General features: G+C 51.1%; 1 protein-coding gene across 10 annotated transcripts in view; it reads left to right on the forward strand.

Moving 5' to 3' along the window:
* MYO9B (myosin IXB) overlaps positions 1-14508 on the forward strand; it is a 132309-nt gene that overhangs the window by 50335 nt on the left and 67466 nt on the right. The window lies entirely within an intron of this gene.

Consider the following 14508-nt stretch of genomic DNA (forward strand, 5'->3'; position numbering starts at 1 on the left):
GTCTGTGACGGCTTTCCTTCTACATCGGCAGAGCTGAGCAGTGACAGCAGACAGAGCCAAACTATTCAGCACCTGCGCTTTTGCAGAACAAGTTTGCTGGCCTCTGGTTCACACAAAAATCCCACTTAATCCTCAATCTACTAAGGCAGAGGGTTTTTCCAAAACCTTACCTTACAGGAGGGAAATCTGAAATCGAGAGCCATGAAGTGATTTGCCCGAATTGCCCAGAGTAGCCTTGAGCCTCCAACCCTCCCGCTGGCCCCCAGGACCCACTGAACCCTGCAGTGTCTCAGCAGAAGTAGCCTGCAACCTGGCTAGTCATGGTGGCTCACGCCTGTAATCCCAGGGCTTTGGGAGGCCGAGGCGGGAGGGTCACTTGAGCCCAGTAGTTCAAGGCCGCCCTAGGCAACATAGTGAGACCCTGTCTTTACCCCCAAAAAAATTTTTTTTTCAATTAGCCAGGGACAGTGATAGGCTCTGGTGTTCCCAGCTACTTGGGAGGCTGAAGCTGGAGGATTGCTTGAGTCCAGGAGTTTGAGGCTGCAGTGAACTAGGATTACGCCACTATACTCCAGCCTGAGCAACAGAGCAAAACTTTTCTCAAAAAGGAAATAACCTGCAACCCCATGAAGACTTGGAGGTTTATTTCCCTGGGATTTCCATGAAGCACAGCCTCAGCTCACAGTGGCTGCCCTATGGCTGTTTGCTTGGCAGACCTGGCACAGCAGACCTCCCTGGCCCCTCAGGCCTCCTGGGATGGGGCACTGCCCTCAGGGCTCCTGTGTCCATGAGGGCCCAGCACAGCCCTGAGATGTGGCCTCTGCCTACAGGCTTGAGCCACCTGCGCTCAGGGCCACAGCCCTCATCTGGTCTGACTGTTGTGTCCCCGGGCAGGCGTCACCTACTCAGTGGCCTCGAGCCGAGAGCTGTTTCAGGTAGAAAGTTCCGCTGGGAACTTGGAGAACACCCAGGAAAGAACAGGAGTCCCAAGCCATGAGGCCACTGTGCTGGCTGCCAGGCGCTGGCCAGTGTCACGTGGTGGTCTCCCCCTTAACCCAGCTAGAAGGAGAGAGGGCTTCTGCAGGCCGAAAAGCAAGGGAACAATCTCCCTCTTTTGGCCCCTTTCTTTTCTTTCCTTTTTTTTTTTTTTTGAGATGGAGTCTCCCTCTTGCTGCCCAAGCGGGAGTGCAGTGGTGCGATCTCGACTCACCACAACTTCTGCCTCCTGGTTCAAGCAATTCTCCCGCCTCAGCCTCCTGAGTAGCTAGGATTCCAGGCATGTGCCACCTCACCCAGCTAATTTTGTATTTTTAGTAGAGATGGGGTTTCTCCATGTTGGTCAGCCTGGTCTTGAACTCCCGACCTCAGGTGATCCGCCCACCTTGGCCTCCAAAAGTGCTGGGATTACAGGCGTGAGCCACTGCACCTGGCCTCAGCCCCTTTCTCTAGGCTCTGTGGTGGATCAATATGTGCAGATGTTCTTTCTCCAGCTGCAGCCTCTCTTGGCTATACCCGTCACTCCTTCATCTCATTGCCTGCGTGGCCTTAATCAGACAGGGGAGATCAGAAGTTCTGCACGGCTTGTGGACTGAGCAGGTGGGAGCGGAAGCTTCACCCAGAGGTGGTGTCGCAGAGGAAGGAAGAAACGGCATCAAGGGGTCGGGTGCAGTGGCTCACACCTGTGATCCCAGCACTTGGGAGACTGAGGCGGGCAGATTGCCTGAGCTCAGGAGTTCAAAACCACCCTAGCAACATGGTGAAATCCCGTCTCTACTAAATATACAATAAAATTAGCTGGGCGTGGTGGTGGGCTCCTGTAGTTGTAGCTACCAGAAAGGCTGAGACAGGAGAATCACATGAGCCCGGGAGATGGAAGTTGCAGTGAGCCAAGATCGTGCCACTGCACTCCAGCCTGGGCGACAGAGCGAGCCTCCATCTTAAAAAGAAAAGAAAAGAAAAAGCAGCAGCATCAAGGTTCTGGGAAGCGAGCAGCCCACTCTGTCCAGGCAGGTCCAGGGAGGTTCCCAGAGGTTGTGACACCTGAGCTGTGGCTAAATGTGACCGAACATGTCAGGGCAGGTGGGCAGCGCTTGGGCCAGGAGGGGAGCCACGGATGCATCAGCCTCCTGCTTTTGGACTTCAGGGAGGGCAGCAGACTTTTCAGTGCCTCGGTTTCCTCATCTGAAATGGGGATGTCAAGTCTGCCTCTTAAAGGAATGTGAGGGTCCGGGTGCAGTGGCTCACGCTTGTAATCCCAGCACTTTGGGAGGCCAAGGCAGGCGGATCACAAGGTCAGGAGTTCGAGAACACCCTGGCCAACATGGTGAAACCCCATCTCTACTAAAACTACAAAAATTAGCCGAGCATGGTGGCGTGCACCTGTAATCCCAGGTACTCGGGAAGCTGAGGCAGGGGAATCACTTGACCTGGGAGGCGGAGGTTGCCAAGATCACGCCACTGTACTCCAACCTGGCAACAGAGTGAGACTCCATGTCAAAAAAAAAAATCGAGACAAACAGGGAATCTGAAGTCCTACAGCATATGCCGCTAATGGGCCTCTCCTCACCACAGGTCATGATATGTCATATATGTCACAGTCACTGTTCTCTCTAACACGTTTTACAGAGAATATTTTTTGATGGGTTCTAGTTCTGTTGCCCAGGCAACAGTGCAGTGGTGTGATCATAGCTCACTGCAGCCTCATCCTCCAGGACTCAAGCAATCCTTCTCTCTCAGCCTCCTGAGTAACTGGGACTACAGGCGTGTGCCACCAGACCGGGCGAACTTTTCAATTATTTTTCTTTTAAGAGATGGAGTCTTGCCCAACACATTGCCCAGCGGGTCCTGCATCCTGGCCTCAAGCAGTCCCTCTGCCTCAGCTTCCCAAAGTGCTTGGATCACAGGAGTGAGCCACCCGCCCGGCCTCCCTAAAATGTTACCAGGCATTCCACCTAAGAAGAGAGCCATCCTTTAGATAGAAGATCTAGAATTTTGGCCAGGCACAGTTGTTCACGCCTGTAATCCCATCACTTTAGGAGGCCGAGGCGGGTGGGTCACTTGAGGCTAGGAGTTTGAGACCAGCCTAGCCAACATAGCAAGACCCCCATCTCTACTAACAGTACAAAAATAAGCCAGGCGTGGTGGCACACACCTGTAGTCCCAGCTACTTGGGAGGCAGAGGCAGGAGGATCGCTTGAACACGGGAGGTGGAGGTTGCAGTGAGCCACTGCATTCCAGTCTGGTTGACAGAGCGGGACTCAGTCTCAAAACTAAAAGGGGGGAGATCTAGAATTTTCGGCCACATAGGATGTTCAACCCTGGATGTCTCTTTTCAAAGATTCTCTACTTGACCGAACATTAGACTCCTGAACCTTGTCTCCGTCCCATCTGAGCGCCTCTTTGTAATTCAGCTGAGACCCTGCTAAGTCAGTTTAGCAGGAACCCTCTGATCGCCCTCGAGATCTGATCAGGCTCCTCATCCTTCCCCGTCCCCCAGGTACTGTCTGATCACCCTGGCCTGTCTTCAGCAAGAATCCTGTTAGGTCGGTTTAGCTAGAAACTGCTGTACATGCAGTGTTTTCTCTTAGTAATTTCCCCTCCACTGACCCCCACCCTGCTCCTTGGTGATAAAGTCCCACTTGCCCAAGCTGTATTCAGAGTTGAGCCCGATCATTTGCCTTTACCGAAAGGCCCCATCACAGCATTGGGAATAAAGGCTTCCTGCCTGTGTGTTAACGAGTACCACTGAATAATTCTTTTTTTTTTTTTTTTTTAATTTGAGACGGAGTCTCACTCTGCCTCTCAGGCTGGAATGCAGTGGCATGATCTCAGCTCACTGCAATCCCTGCCTCATTGAATTCAAGCGATTCTCCTGCCTCAGCTTCCCAAGTAGCTGGGACCACAGGCACTCACCACCACGCCCGGCTAATTTTTGTATTTTTATTTTGTATTTTTTAGTGAAATGGGGTTTCACCATGTTGGCCAGGCTGGTCTTGAACTTCCAACCTCAGATGATCCACCCACCTCGGCCTCCCGAAGTGCTGGGATCACAGGCATGAGGCACCGTGCCTGGCCCCATGGAATAATTCTTTCTCTAACTCTACCAATTCAAGAAACCTTTTGAAATCGCCCGGAAGAAAAATCTCAAAGGCAGGGGCATTTGGAAGGTGGCCAGACTTTTTCTAGCTCTCAGTGTCCCTGGTGGGCACATGGCATCCCCGATGGGCCCATACCAAGGCCACCCCAGTCAGAGGAGGGGGCAAGACTGCCTCTATGTTAGTCTCACCTGGAAACTGTGACTGGGAGGTGGTTGAGTTATGAGCAATAGCTTTATGGAATTTTTTTTTCTATGATGCAAACTTTTCATGAGGTTATTATTTTTATTTTAATTAAATTTTTTATGGAGTGTGTAGGGGGCGGAGCAGGGTCTCATTCTGTCATGCAGACTAGAGTATAGTGGTATAATCATGGCTCACTGCAGCCTCAACTTCCTGGGCTGAAGGAATCCTCCTGCTTCAGTCCCCTGAGTAGCTGGGACTACAGGCATGCACCACCACAGCTGACTAATTTTTTCTTTTTTGTAGGCACACGGTCTCAAGGCTGGTCTTGAACTTCCTGGGCTCAAGTGATCCCCACCGCCTTGGCCTCCCAAAGTGCTGGGATTACAGGTGTGAGCCACTGTGCTCAGCTTATTTTGTCTTTTTTTTTTTTTTTTTTTGAGAAAGTCTCGCTCTGTCACCCAGGCTGGAGTGCAGTGACGCAATCTCAGCTCATCGCAACCTCTACCTCCCGGGTTCAAGCGATTCTCCTGCCTCAGCCTCCGGAGTAGCTGGGATGATAGGTGCCCACCACCACGCCCAGCTAATTTTTGTATTTTTAGTAGAGATGGGATTTCACCATGTGGGCCAGGCTGGTCTTGAACTCCTGACCTCAGGTAATCCACCCACTTCAGCCTCCCAAAGTGCTGGAATTACAGGTGTAAGCCACAACACCAAGCCTTATTTCTAATTGATGAAAATTGTATATATTCATCAGAGACATGACATTTTGAAATATGTATACATTGTGGAATGGGGTCAGTGGAGCTAATTAGCATATGCATTACCTGACATACTCAACATGTTTTGTGATGAAAACACTTAAGATCTACTTTTTTACTAATTCTCAAAATACAAAAATATTAACTACAGTCAATAGATTGCTCGAATTGAATCCTCCCCTCCAACTGAAATTTTATATCCTTTGACCAGCATCCCCCAGCCCTGCCCCCACCCCTAGTAACCAGTATTCTACTTTCTTTTTTTTTGAGACGGAGTTTCGCTCTTGTTGCCCAGGCTGGAGTGCAATGGCGCGATCTCGGCTCACCACAACCTCCGCCTCCTGGGTTCAGGCAATTCTCCTGCCTCAGCCTCCTGAGTAGCTGGGATTACAGGCACGTGCCACCATGCCCAGCTAATTTTTTGTATTTTTAGTAGAGTCGGGGTTTCACCATGTTGACCAGGATGGTCTCCATCTCTTGACCTCGTGATCCATCCGCCTCGGCCTCCCAAAGTGCTGGAATTACAGGCTTGAGCCACCGCACCCGGCCACCAGTAGTCTACTTTCTACTTTTTTTTTGAAACAGGGTCTCGCTCTGTCGCCTGGGCTGCAGTACAGTAGTGCGATCAGGTTCACTGCAGCCTCGATTTCCTGGGCCCAAGCATTTCTCCTGACTCAGACTCCTAAGTAGCTGGGACAACAGATGTGTGCCACCACACCGCCATCATTTTTTATTTTTTGTAGAGATGGGGTGTCACTGTGTGGCCCAGGCTGGTCTCAAACTCCTGGCCTCAAGCGATCCTCCTACTTCTGACTCCCAAAGTGCTGGGGGATTACCGGCATGAGCCCCAGCACCCAGCCCTACCTTCTGCTTCTAGGAGTTAGTTTTGGACTGGGGGTTCATGTGCAGTTCATTACAGGAATATATTGGGTAATGGTGAGGGTCGGGCTTCTAACACGTCACCCAAATACTGAACGCCCGCCTTGACCTCCCAAAGTGCTGGGATTACAGGCATGAGCCACGTTACCCGTTTTGTTAAAGGTAACAAAAGTTACCCAATAGGTAACTTTTCAACCCTCACCCCCTTCCCCTTCTCCCGCTATCAGTTCAACTTTTAAAAATTCTACGCTAGTGAGATCATCTAGTATTTGCCTTTCTGTGCCTGGCTTATTAACATATTAACGTGTTTCTGTGCCTGGCTTATTAACATATTAACATGTTTCTGTGCCTGGCTTATTAACATATTAACGTGTTTCTGTGCCTGGCTTATTAACATAGTGCCTGGCTTATTAACATATTAACATGTTTCTGCGCCTGGCTTATTAACATAGTGTCCCTGAGGTTCATCCGTGTTATTGCAAATGACAGGATCTCTTTTTTATTACCATTATTTTTTATTTTGAGACAGAGTCTTACTCTGTTGCCCAGGCCAGACTGCAGTGGCATGATCTCAGCTCACTGCAACCTCTCTCCCGGTTTGAAGTGATTTTCATGCCTCAGCCTCCCGAGCAGCTGGGATTATAAGTGCCTGCCAGCATACGTGGCTGATTTTTCTATTTTAGTAGAAATGGGTTTTTTGTTTTGTTTTTTTCCTTCCTGGAAGATACCACACTAGTCCAAGAAATGGGGTTTTACCATGTTAACCAGGTTGGTCTCAAACTCCTGACCTCAAGTGATCTGCCCGCCTCGGCCTCCCAAAGTGCTGGAATTACGAGTGTAAGCCACCATGCCCAGCCAGGATCTCCTTTTTTAAGGCTAAACATTATTCCATTGTGTATATGAGCCACAGTTACTTTATCCGTTCATATGTGGGGGGTTTTTGTTGTTGTTTTTGTGAGACATAGAGTCTTACCTTGTAGCCCAGGTGGAGTTCAGTGGTGTGGTCTCGGCTCAATGCAACCTCCGCCTCCTGGATTCAAACAATTCTGCCTCAGCTTCCTGAGTAGCTGGGATTACAGGTGCACACCACCATGTCCGGCTAATATTTGTATTTTTAACAGAGACAGGGTTTTGCCATCTTGGCCAGGCTGGTCTCGAACTCCTGACCTCAAGTGATCTGTCCACCCTGCCTCCCAAAGTGCTGGGATTACAGGAGTGAGCTGCTGAGCCCGGCCTATTCATTCATCTGTTGATGGACACTTAGGTTAAGTCCATGTCTTGGCTATTGTGATTCAAGCTGTAATGAGCATGAGAGCGCAGGCATTTCTTCCACACACTGATGTCATTTCCTTTGGGTAGATACCCAGAAGTGGGCTGTATCCAGAAGTGGATGTAGTGAGATGATAATTTTTTTCCAAAGTGTACAACTTATATCAGAAGCATGTTCTTTATATTATGAAAGAAAAAAAAAATGTGTCTCTGCGAAAGGAGAGGCCTTTCTTGCTTTTGAGTGCGTCCGGCGCTGTGGGTTTCGTAGCCTTGGGGGACAATGGCATCCGCCTTCCTAGTACATGTGCCAGATTATATCGCATAGTTGCTGACACCGGGGTCCCACTTCCTCCCTCCTGTCCACCCCGGACGCTGCATGATCTGCCACGCACACCATCTCCTTGTGCTTGGAGATGGTACGAGCCCCCCCCGCACCCCCCACCCCGGCCAGCCCAGCCGGGCAGCAACACAATAGCACCCCTCCATGCAAGCACTGGGCCCGCACTTCCCCCTCGGATGTATAATAGCACCAACCGGATATTTTTAGATGGGCTTTGAAAAGTCGCAGTGTGCTGAGACCACATACCAGACGCGTGAGGTCACCGGGCCTGGGAGCAGCCTCTGTGCATGGATAATTGGTGCACAGGGTAATCGCAGAACCAGAAAGCCAGCCCTTGGGTAGCCACAGTGGTGGGAGGGGCACCTCACATCCCAAAGGCGTTCCCTGTCGTATGTCCCCAAGACACTAGGCCTGGCTGTGATGTGAGAAGTCCCTGCAGAGACTTGTCCCCTGGGTTTAAAGGGAGCATTGTTGCTCTTTGGGGTATGAATGTCCATTTCTGGGGATGCCTCTGCCGCAGACCAGGCTCTACACCAAGGCACTGTGGGGATCCCGGCTCAGAGACCCGTTTCCCACTGCAGACACCCCAGGGCCCCCCAACAGGTCTGTGTCTGCCCCCCTGCTCCTTCCGAGGATAGGCATCCCTTCACCATCTGCTCATAGTTAGGACAGGCAGGGGGAGCTTTCTCTGCCCCTTCATGGGCATTTATTTTAGGTCTGCCTGACAGATCTCTGAATTGAGGCTGCTTGGGAGGGGAATCTGGTCATGGGACCACATAGGCAAGGCCAGGCATCGTGCTTTCAGGCACGGAGCAGAGAGGAGGTCCTAGACCTGGGCACCAGGCTCCAGGCTGAAGCTCATTTCCTGCGTGAGCTCCAGACTATGGCCCTGCAGGGCCCCATGAGCATCCAAGGAAACGAGACGGTGCCTCCAGACTGCGGGTTTCACTCCAAACGAAAACAAAACAGTTCTCAGCCACCCTCTCCAGGACTCTCCCCTTCAGGCTGCCCCACAAAAGCCTCCACTCAGTGGTCAGCCAAAATCTTAACCTGTTCAGGCTACTGGAACAGAATATGGTTACACATTGCTTAAGTACGGGAGAAATGTGTCATTGGACAACGAGAGCTGGAAATGAAACCAAAGACGACAGGGATCCCTGAGCACCTAGGATGCAGCACACTTGGGAGCCTTCAGGAGGGACAGAGGGACCAGTGAGCCCCAACTACCTGGCCCTGCAGGTATTCCTGTCTCTACATCAGTGCTCCCCAGCCGGGGTGATGTAATGATCTCTAGGGATATTCTTTGGTGATACCAGATGGCATCTGATAGGTAGAGGCCAGGGATGCCATTCAGTACCGTGTAGTGCACACAACGCCCCGTTACATGGTTCACCCCCAAAATGTCCCATAGGCACCCAGGAAAGCCAGCTTCACCAGCAGTGCCCCTGGTAGTTCCCGACCACCAACGAGCCTCCCGGGTTTCATGAGACCCTCCAGAGACTGTTTGAAAATTCAACAGGTCACACCGGGCGCAGTAGCTCACACCTGTAATCCCAGCACTTCGGGAGGTCGAGATGGAAGGATCGCTTCAGTCCAGGAGCCCCAAACCAACCTGGGGACCATAGCGAGATTCGTCTCAACAGAAATACTTTTTTTTTTTTTTGAGACGGTGTTTCGCTGTTGTTACCCAGGCTGGAGTGCAACGGCACAATCTTGGCTCACCGCAACCTCCGCCTTCTGGGTTCAAGCAGTTCTCCTGCCTCAGCCTCCCGAGTAGCTGGGATTACAGGCATGTGCCACCATGCCCAGCTAATTTTTGTATTTTTAGTAGAGACGGGGTTTCACCTTATTGACCAGGAGGGTCTCGATCTCTTGACCCGCCTTGGCCTCCCAAAGTGCTGGAATTATAGGCGTGAGCCACCACGCCCAGCCAACAAAAATAACTTTAAAAATCAGCCAGGCATGGGCCCGGCACAGTGGCTCACGCCTGTAATCCCAGCACTTCGGGAAGCTGAGTCGGGTGGATCACCTGCGGTCAGGAGTTTAAGACCAGCCTGACCAACATGGAGAAACCCCGTCTCTACTAAAAATATAAAATTAGCTGGGCATGGTGGCGCATGCCTGTAATCCCAGCTATTTGGGAGGCTGAGGCAGGAGAATCACTTGAACTCAGTAACAGAGGTTACTGTGAGCCGAGATTGCGCCATTGCATTCTAGCCTGGGAAACAAGAGCGAAACTCCATCTCAAAAAAAAAAAAAAAAAATTAGCCAGGCACAGTGATGCATACCTGTGGTCCCAGCTACTTAGGAGGCAGAAATGGGAAGATCACCTGAGCCAAGGAGGTCCAGGCTTCAGTGAGCTCACATCACTGAATCCAGCCTAGGCGACAGAGTGAGACCCTGTCTCAAAAAAAAAAAATCAACAGGTGAGCAAAGCTCATGTAGCAACCCAGGTTCCCCTCCCTCCAAAAAGCACCCAGCTACTGCCCAAACCCCGTTCTCTGTAGAGGGCCAGGTCACCTGTCTCTCTGGGGCCCCCTCCTTACCCCCTTCCTGCCCCCATTATCTCAAGCCCCTCCTTGTTTCCTTGTCCCATGACCCAAATAGCCACCCTCTTGAGGAGCGTGACCTGCATGTGGGCTCAGCCACAGACACTGTCCTGGCTTCAAGCTCTGCCCGAGGCTTTGCAGCTGAATGGAGCTTTCTCCAAGGGAGTGTCTGGGCCTTCCATGGTCAGATTCTTTTTTTTTTGAAACAGAGTCTCACCCTTTTGCCCAGGCTGGAGTACAGGGGGGCAAACGTGGCTCGCTGCAGCCTCAACTTCCTGGGCTGAAGCAGTCCTCCCACCTCAGCCTCCGAAGTAACTGGAACTACAGGCATTGGCCACCATACCTGGCTAATTTTTTCTGGATTCAGGCGTTTCACCGTGTTGCCAAGACTGGTCTTGAACTCCTGGCCTCGAGCCATCCTCCTGCCTTGTCCTCCCAAAGTGCTGCAAGTACCGGTGTGACCACGGTACCCAGCCAGTCAGATACATTTTTAATAGGACTTCCCCCTTCAGGCTGCCCCACAAAAGCCTCTACTCAGTGGTCAGCCAAAATTTTAACCTGTTCAGGCTACTGTAACAATGTGGTTACACATTGCTTAAGTACAGGAGAAATGTGTCATTGGACAATTCTGTGGTTGTGCAAACATCCTAGAGTGAACTTACACAAACCTAGATGATATAGCCTACTACATACTTACGCTATAGGTGTGTAGTTGGTTATATACTACTAATAGGTGTGTTAATGTGCAACCACTAATAGGCTATACCTGTACACATAGGTGTAGCTAGCTGGGCACGGTGGCTCACCCCTGTAATCCCAGCACTTTGGGAGGCCAAGGCAGGTGGATCACCTGAGGTCAGTAGTTCAAGACCAGCCTGGCCTCAAACTCTGATGAAACCCTGTCTCTATTTAAAAATGCAAAAATTAGCTGGGCATGGTGGCTCACGCCTGTAGTCTCAGCTACTCAGGAGGCTGCGGCAGGAGGATCACTTGAACCCGGGAGGCAGAGGTTGCACTGCGCCGAGATCATGCCACTGCACTCTAGCCTGGGCAACAGAGTGAGACTTGGTCTCTAGAAAACAAAAACAAATAGCCGTAGCCTGTTGCTTCTAGGCGTACAGCATGTTACTGTACGGGATACTGTGGGCACTTGGAACACAATGGTAAATATTCGTGTATCTAAACATAGGCCAGGCCTGGTGGTTCATTCCTGGAATCCTAGCACTTTGCAAGGCCTAGGCAGGAAGATTGCTTGAACCCAGGAGGTCAAGGCTACAGTGAGCCAAGATCACACCACCACCCTCCAGCCTGGGCGACAGACCAAGATTCTGTCTAAATAGATAGACAGGCCGGTGCGTTGGCTCACAACTGTAATCCCAACACTTTGAGAGGCCAAAGTGAGCAGATTGCTTGAGCCCAGGAGTTTGACACTGGCCTGGGCAACACAGTGAAACCCCTTCTCTACAAAAAATCAGCCAGGTGTGCTGACACATGCCTGTAGTCTCAGCTACCTGGGAGCTTGAGGCGGGAGGATCACCTTGAGCTCTGGAGGTTGAGGCTGCAGTGAGCCACCATCATGCCACTGCACTCTAGCCTGGGCGACAGAATGAGACCCTGTCTCAAAAAAAAAAAAAAAGATTGGATGCCAGGCTCAGTGGCTCACGCCTGTAATCCCAGCGCTTTGGGAGGCTGAGGTGGATGGATCACAATGTCAGGAGTTCGAGACTAGCCTGACCAACATGGTGAAACCCTGTCTCTACTGAAAATACAAAAATTAGCTGGACATGGTGCCATGTGCCTACAATCCCAGCTACTCAGGAGGCTGAGGCAGGAGTCATTTAAACCTGGGAAGCGGAGGTTGCAGTGAGCCAAGAGTGTGCCATTGCACTCTAGCCCAGGCAACAGAGCGACACTCTGTCTCAAAAAAAAAGATTTGATGGATGGATCAAAACACAGAAACGGTACAGTAAAGTGCAGTGTTACGATCTGTGGGACCACCGTCATCTACGCGGTCCATCGGTCCGTCATTGACAGCTGTCCTGTGCGGTGTATGACTGTACCACGTAGACCTGGTGGCTGACAGAAATACATTCTTGCAGTTCTGGAAGTGAGAAGTCCAAGGTCAAAGCTCTGGCAGATTTGGGGTCAGGTGAAGGCCCACTTCTTGGTTCATTGATGACATCTTTTCCCATGTCCTCACATGGTGGAAGGAGTGAGGGAGCTCTCTGGGGCCTCTTCTATAAGGACACTAATTCCATTCATGAAGTTCCCATATAAGTGACCTTATCACTTCCCAAAGACCTCACCTCCTGAACCTATCACCTTAGGGTTAGATTTCAACATAAAAAGTTTGTCAGAGGCCAGGGATGGTGGCTCATGCCTATAATCCCAGCACTTTGGGAGGCCAAGGCGAGCAGATCAGTTGAGGTCAGGAGTTTGAGACCAGCCTGGACAACATCATGAAACCCAGTCTCTACTAAAAATACAAAAATTAGGCCAGGTGCCCTGGCTCATGCCTGTAATCCCAGCATTTCGGGAGGCCAAGAGGGGTGGATAACAAGGTCAAGAGATCGAGACCATCCTGGCCAATATGGTGAAACCCCATCTCTACTAAAAATACAAAAATTAGCTGGGTCTGGTGGTACGTGCCTGTAGTCCCAGCTACTCAGGAGGCTGAGGCAGGAGAATCGCTTCAACCCAGGAGGTTGAGGTTGCGGTGAGCCAAGATCGCGCCACTGCCCTCCAGCCTGGCAACAGAGTGAGACTCCATCTCAAAAAAAAAAAAATTAGCCAGGCACAGTGGCACATGCCTATAATATCAGCCACTCAGGTGGCTGAAGCATGAGAATCGCTTGAACCCAGGAGGCGGAGGTTGCAGTGAGCTGAGATCACACCATTGCACTCCAAACTGGGCAACGGAGTGAGACCCTGTCTCAAAAAAAAAAACTGTGGGGAACACAGACTTGAAGTCCATGACAGCCGGTATCCATCCCCCTGTGGAATGAGGCCTTCAGGAAGGCCCCGTTATTCCGTGTCTTTGTGTCTCCTGTTTCTGCCTCCCCTGTGTACTTGGCCACCACCTCCCCCACCTCCTACAATGGGACCTTGGCAATGGCCTTGACCCTCCCTTCCCACTGTGGCCTCACTCCCTCCTCTCCTCCCTGGGCGTCCCAGCATCTCAAACAGGAACATCACTGCTGCCAAACTTTCCACGTTTGACTCCAGGGCGTGCCCCCCGCCCCTGTGCCCTCCCCTGCCATGTCACCTCTTCCCCAAACCCAGTGATCACAAGGGCTTGGACGGTAGAACACCAGGCCCCAGGACCAGCTCTGCTGCCTTGCTCTCATCTGCCAGGCCTCACAGCCTGCATCCTGCTGGCCTCACTCCATCTTCTTTCTCCCTAAAAGGAAGAGCTCCCCCACCACCTCTTCCCAGCTTCTCTGTCCTGCCCCAGGTACCTTCCCTGCCTCAAGTTCCCCCAGGGCTCCGTCTTAACCCCTGTGGAGCAGTAAGTCCCTCATGGGAAGGGAGCACCCCAGAAATTTGGACAGAGATTGGTTGTCCCCCATCTTCATGCAGGTGATGGTTGTATGGAAAACCCCAGGGGCACCCCTGCATACTGCCTGCACTGTACACACTTGCCTGTGTGTGTGGACTCCTCAGTACAGAGCAAAAAGATAGCCCTGCGAGAAAGGGATGAAACACTGATTACAGGCGAGCCATTGTGCCTGTCATCACAGCTCTTTGGGAGTCCAAGGCGGGAGGATCACTAGAGGCCAGGAGCTTAAGACCACCCGAGACAACATAGAGAGATGCTGTCTCTACAGAAAATTTAAAATACTAGCCAAGCACGGTGGCGTGCACCTGTGGTCCCAGCTACTTGGGAGGCTGAGGCAGGAGGATTGCTTGAGCCCAGGAGGTTGAGGCTTGCAGTGAGCTATGATTGCACCATTGCACTCCAGCCGAAGGGACAGAGCAAGACCCTGCCTCTTAAAAAAAAGAAAGAAGCAGCAACCAGACACAAGTCTGGGCATGGTGGTACATGCCTGTGGTTGCAGCTACTCAGGAGGCTGAGGCGGGAGGATCTCTTGAGCACAGGAGACAGAGGTTGCAGTGAGCTGAGATTGCACCACTGCACTTCAGCCTGGGCAGCAGAACAAGACCCCATCTCAAAAATAATATAAAATTTAAAAGTAAAAAAATAAAGTTTATTCAGACCACAAATAAATAAATAAAATGATGTTTTTGCAAATTATGTCACAATCTGGAAAATATTAACTAATAAGATAAATCGAGGCCAGGCACAATGGCTCATGCCTGTAATTTCAGCATTTTGGGAGACTGAGGTGGGTGGATCATTTGAGCTCAGGAGTTCCAGACCAGCCTGGGCAATATGGCAAAACCCCGTCTCCAAAAAATTAGCCAGGCGTGGT

The sequence above is a fragment of the Callithrix jacchus genome, chromosome 22 (genome assembly GCF_049354715.1).
Source record: "Callithrix jacchus isolate 240 chromosome 22, calJac240_pri, whole genome shotgun sequence".
Lineage (NCBI taxonomy): Eukaryota > Metazoa > Chordata > Mammalia > Primates > Cebidae > Callithrix > Callithrix jacchus.